The sequence below is a fragment of the Zeus faber genome (genome assembly GCF_960531495.2).
Source record: "Zeus faber genome assembly, chromosome: 15".
Classification (NCBI taxonomy): Eukaryota; Metazoa; Chordata; class Actinopteri; order Zeiformes; family Zeidae; genus Zeus; species Zeus faber.
In genome coordinates this window covers 25,219,555-25,225,554 of record NC_137194.1, presented here as the reverse complement: position 1 = coordinate 25,225,554, position 6,000 = coordinate 25,219,555, and positions in this window count along the sequence as shown.

Here is a 6,000-nt window from a genome sequence, read left to right as displayed (position 1 = left end):
AGTAGTTCCAGATTCATAACTAAAGAGCTGTGGAAAGTCATGATCCCTGAAATGTTTGCATTTTTCTTGTTTTTAAAATAATAATATTTATATAATAATAATAATAATAATAATAATAATAATAATAATAATATTTCTTATTCTTATTCTTATTCTTATTCTTATTCTTATTCTTATTCTTATTCTTATTCTTATCATTATAATTATTATTATTACTATTATTATTATTATTTTATTTTTTATTATTATTATTATTATTATTATTATTATTATTGTTATTTGATTGCCTGTCCATTAATGTAAAGCACTTTGAGTTTCATGTTGTGTGTGATGAAAAAATTGATATGAGAGGGTATTATGATAATTACGATGATGATGACGGTATTATTTTTATTACTATTCTTATTACTCTACGTGTTCCTTCATTCGCAGATGTCGGCACATGCTCTCATGCTTGCGCGCGTGCGCTGCAAGCGCACGTACCTTCGTGCACGTGTGCGTGTTGCCCGCGCAGCCGGCTATAAACCCCACTCCCCTCAGCGTACTAATGGGAAGATATCCAATAAAGAGACACTCACGCCACTCAGCCAGACCATAATGCAAACCCGGGCCCACCCTCCCCGGCCTTTCTATTCCAAGATGGCCTGCCTTCTTGGAATGGCTACATGGAGCATTAAGGTATTCTGGTGGTGCCTCAGCTCTCATCCGAGGAGGAAGTCGTCGTTTATTTTCCCTGTAACCGGATCGGCCCTAGAGTGGGGTGGGAGTCGATGGATGAATTTACTGTACAAATAAAATCCACATCCGCAGGGCAGACAATATTACATTTCCAGGTCAACGCATCCGCTCCGCCCTCTTTTACCTCAAACGAACCTCCAGCTACTCAGCATAGGATCAGGACAAGAAATGGAGCGGTGCAACAACCAATATTTGTTCTGCAGGTACAACACACAAACTACGGCGGCGGATGAATGAACCGTCTGTCGTTCGTCCCTTTTTCCTTGCGTGTCGTGAGCAAACTTCAAAGTGAAATGTGACCAATGGGAGGGCGACGGCGACGGCGATGGCGATGCCGGTGGCGACGCCGGTGGCGACGGCCAGACAATGTGGGCGGAACCGTTACCCTTTTTTTTTTTTTTTTTCTTTTTTTTTTCAAGCCAGCCTAACGTCTTAATCAAGACGGGCTTCAAAATGCCAGCGAGGCCTTTGAAGTCCATAGAGAAAGAAGGAGTAAAAGGAGAAGTGCTCTCCCTCACCCCATCACCCCACCCACCCCCCAGTTTCCTTTGTGTCTCCGTGGACGTGTTCTCCTCGGACGCAACACAAAGACCTCCGAGGAGAAATGGCCGAGGCCGCCACACACTGACCCTTTCAATGGGGCTGGCGGTTAGAGCCAGTGCCCTCACCCCACCTTACCCTCTCTCTCTCTCTGCCTCGCTGTCTCTCTCTCTCTCTCTCTGTCTCTCACACACACACACACACACACACACACACACACACACAAACACAGACAGAGTATCAGTCAATCACCTTCCACCTCCTTCATGATGCAGCAGGATGCCAAACGCCAAACAAGGGTTTTCCAAGGATCGTAACGGCTTCTTCATTCAGACAACTGGAAAACGGTTGAACATGAACAGACGTGAAGAAGAAGAAGAAGAAGAAGAAGAAGAAGAAGAAGAAGAAGCAGTGCTCTGTGAGGTACTTCAGGCCACGCCCCCTTAGCCTACACGGGTGAAATGCAGCTGTTTGGCAGCAGCTCATGAACAGCAACGACCTTCAGCTTTTCGCTCCATCCCCACTCCACCTGTCTGCGTTGCTCGCTCTTCCTTTAATCGTCGCAGCTTTCCTCCTTTTTTTAAACCAAATCCAACGTGTAACGTCCTTCTTTTCTGGTTACACACTGCGTATGGAATCTGCGTGGTGGTGCCGCTCGGGGCAGGTGTGCTCTCGGTGATGGCATGTTGAGATTCTCAGAGTTGAGTGATAACATAATATAATGAAAAAAATCGGATATTAATGCAGTATTGCACAGTTAGGCACAGCCTTCTGCAGTGTAATTGGGCAGAATTTGAGCTATGCTTCAATTCTGCCACAATAAACAAGCTCAAGGGCCCTCTCTCGCAGAGCGTCACTTTGCTCTATTATGTGGTATTTTAAAGGGATTGCGTCGTAAACGGAGGCAGAAAAAACTCTTGTGAAAACATCCTAGTTCACTTCCTCGCCAGTGACCCCTCGCTCGGCCAGTGCCGCCCACAATGGCCCAGTGCGGCGAGCCATTCACAACATTCCACAGCCGGGATTCCACTGGATCCCAGGGAGACAGAGAAAGGGGACGGAGGAGGAGGGGAAAAAGAACGCCGGAGGGGGGAGGGTTGGGTGTGACATTCTGATTCGAGGGGAGGGGCGGAGGGACGTGGGAGTGGAAAAAAGGGAGATGGTGGTGGTGGTGGTGGTGGGCGGAGGCAGACACTTGACCCTTCCACGGGCCACGCTCACGCAGCGACGCACTCAAACATCCATCACATCCCATTACCGCTGACGCGGGGCTCCCAAAGACCGGTGGACGGGGAGGGATGAAATCGGGGTCACAGTGGATTTGAAGGCATGAGACGGGGGCCGCTGGGTCCCGGGGCGGCCTCGCGGAGCTGCGCGGACCCTCGTCGGGGACCTTTGTCCCTCTTTCAAAAAGCACCTCGCCAGTTTTTGACGCCCCTGGAACTGTTTGCGTCTGATTCCGCTTGACAACGTCAGGTGGACGGAGGAGGCGGACAAAGGAAGAAGCGTGAGGAAAAACGGGTTCCGTTTAAAGAACGCTTTGATCGTCTCAGACCCCGGGCGGAGATAGTGAACAATCGCTGAGGGGCCAAATAATAAAATGAGTTCCATTTCTTTACGAACGTTCGTGACGGTTTCTGAGACGGTTTCAGTTGGTACCGCAGTAATGTCGCCACGTTGTGAGCTGGGGGCCACAGGTGGGGTTTTTTTTCGGTGCCAGTTTTAGGAATGCGAATAATGTCATGATTATCAAAAGCACATGGCCCGTTTGCATGGGCGCGCGCACACACACACACACACACACACACACACACACATACACACACACAACCACAAAAGAACATACAGACACGTGTTCCAAGAGGAGACTTTCCAAGAGGAGGCCCCGGGGTTCTCCGGAGAGGGACATGTGTCTCAAGCTGACATGAGGTCTGGGGGCCCCTCAACCCCCCACGTGACCAAGTGGTTCCCTTTATCTGAAATTCCCCGACATGAAACGGCTTTCTCCCCTCTCTATCTTCCCCCTGCTCCCCCCCTCTTTCCATCTCCCCATCTTCTCCCTCACCCCCACGTATACCATCCGACCCCTCGCTGAGCATGTGTGACAAGTGTGCAGAGTGTGACCGCGGGCGGTGGACTTCAAGAAGCTCAGAGAAACAAAGCGGGGTTTCTACCCACTCCACCCCCCCATCACCCCCCCCCCCCCCCCCCAACCTCTCTCCCCTATCAACTAAAAATAAAAAATAAAAAAAAAAAGAGAAAAGAGATGCATTTCACAAAACAGCCTCCCCCAAAGAAAACCTTTCTCACCGTGGAAAACCAAATCATCCGCGGCAGCCTGACAGGCACGTTGCCGCCACTGAGCTCCACACTGCTTCAGAGGGAGCTGCGGCGTGCTGCTCGGTGCCTGGAGCGGCCTTGAGTGCGATCAATACCAGGCAGGACAGTTTATAAATAATGTGAGCGAAAACGCCTGGTTTTGTCATGTGATCTCAGCCAACTCGACGCGGCGGCAGCCAGAGATACAGCCACGAACACTAATGGGGTTCATAGTCATCATTAAAAGAATCTGACCTTCAATCCTTGACGTGTCCTTCAAAAATGTCGGAATGAGCAATTTTTTTTAATTTTTTTATTTTTTTACATAACAATATCTCCACGATCCTCCATTTTTACGGGAATACACACTTGCAGTACACACGCTGCACCTTATGTACACATTTACCTCCAGCAGCATCATGTCAAGATAAAATTTATTGTGATGAGAGCGTTTGAGGAGGGAAAAAAAATGGGCCCTGGCAGATTAATCACGATATTGTGACGTCAAGCACTTTACTCCACTGCGGCCCTTTGGCAGCGCTGATCCCTCTCTGACATCAGCAGCCTGCCCAGCCCCACACACACACACACACACACGCGCACACACACACACACACACACACACACACACACACACACACACGCGCACACACACACACACACACACACACACACACACACACACACACACACACACACACACACACACACACACACACAAAATCACTGTCCTATATTATCTCATGACTCACGAGAGCAGGCCGGGGCAAAGAACTGTGTGATATGGCATTAACGTCACCCAAAATGAGACCAGGCCGGGTCTCTGGAGAGACGCTGGGGTGGGGGACTGGGAGGACTCCAAGCATCACTGCGTGTTTATATAAATATGGAAGCTTGGGAAAACAGAGTGAGAGAGAGGGAGAGGGAGAGGTTGATAGACAGAGTGATCATGCAGGGAAGGAAGGAAAGTTTCTGCACGCATCGTCTCCTGTGTTTAAAAGTGCACGGCGCATCGCTGCAGTCGTGCCGCGCCACAGCCTCCGTCTGCGCCTGTGCGGGTAAGGGAGAGAGAGAGAGGGAGAGGGAGAGGGCGAGCGAGGGAGGCTGCATGCGTATTTGGGTTGGCCTCTGCACGGTGGCACTCCGCACACTGCAGCTGCGGCTGGCTGGCTGGCTGGCTGGCTGGCTGGCTGGCTGGCTGGCTGGCTGGCTGGCTGGCTGGCGAGCTCCTCTGTTACCCTGGAAACCGACTGGAGCCTGGCATCCGAGGAGACAGGCCTGATTTGACTGTTTTCACCTCGGCGTGCCGCCGGGGCCAGGAGTTGCTCTCTCACCCAAATTGCAGAACTCGGATATGAACACACACGCACACCTATACACACATACAGACACACACATACATACACAAAAACACAACATTTAACAGAAAAACGGCATAATCAGGTTCCGGCGGGTTGTTCCATTTGATAATTACGTAAATATGTTTCGAAAGGGGACCGTGATTACATTTTAACAAGCCTCATTGTGTATTTAAAACAAAAAAAAAAAAACAAAAGCAAAAGAAAACTCATCAGACAAAGCTCCCTGACTGTGTTTGGTGTTTGAACATCGTCGCCCGTTACGGAGCCTGTGTTGAAGCTGAGCTCTGAGGAACCGGACGGCGCGGCCGCTCTCTCGGGCTCAGAAAGCAGAAGGAGAAGAGACGATGTGAGACTGATGACCTTTAGGGCCACTTTAAGCCGTGGGAGATAAGAGACCCTGCCTTCCCTTGCTTCTGTTTCAGTGGTTGTTTTTTGTTGTTTTTACTTCCTTTTCTATGAAATATAAATATGAATTCCCAACAGTGACTTCTCCGAATGGTGTATTCTAACTGATGGATTATCTTCACCTCCGGGGTGGTTGTAGGCTACAGAACAGCACTAAACTTATAAACATAAACAGATTTAAAAAATAAAAAAGCATTTCATAACCCCTGATTTATAATTTAAAGTAGAAACCCAAAAGACTGTCTGCGTCGAGTGGATTACAGCTACAGCTTCTGGAATTTCACTTGGAGCGGCAAGGTTTTTTTTCGACACCTGGCATTCCCCTCGTCGTCACTCTAAGACAGTAACTTTTTTTTCTAAAATATGCATTCCTCAGATTGATCAAATTTATCGCGGCTGCCTCTCACTTTTGCCTGATCCGCGCCAGGAAAGGCAGAGCCAGCAATGGAAACAGCCCGTATAGAAACACAAACATAACGCAAACACATTGAATGGCTGTTTCTTAAAAGGACCAGCTAAATAAAGTATAGACTAATAATAAGTAATAGATTAATAGAATAATCTTATGGATTACCACTTAATGTAGGTATGAAAAGCTAAGAATGCAAGTAAAGTAAAATATTCCAATGGATATCGG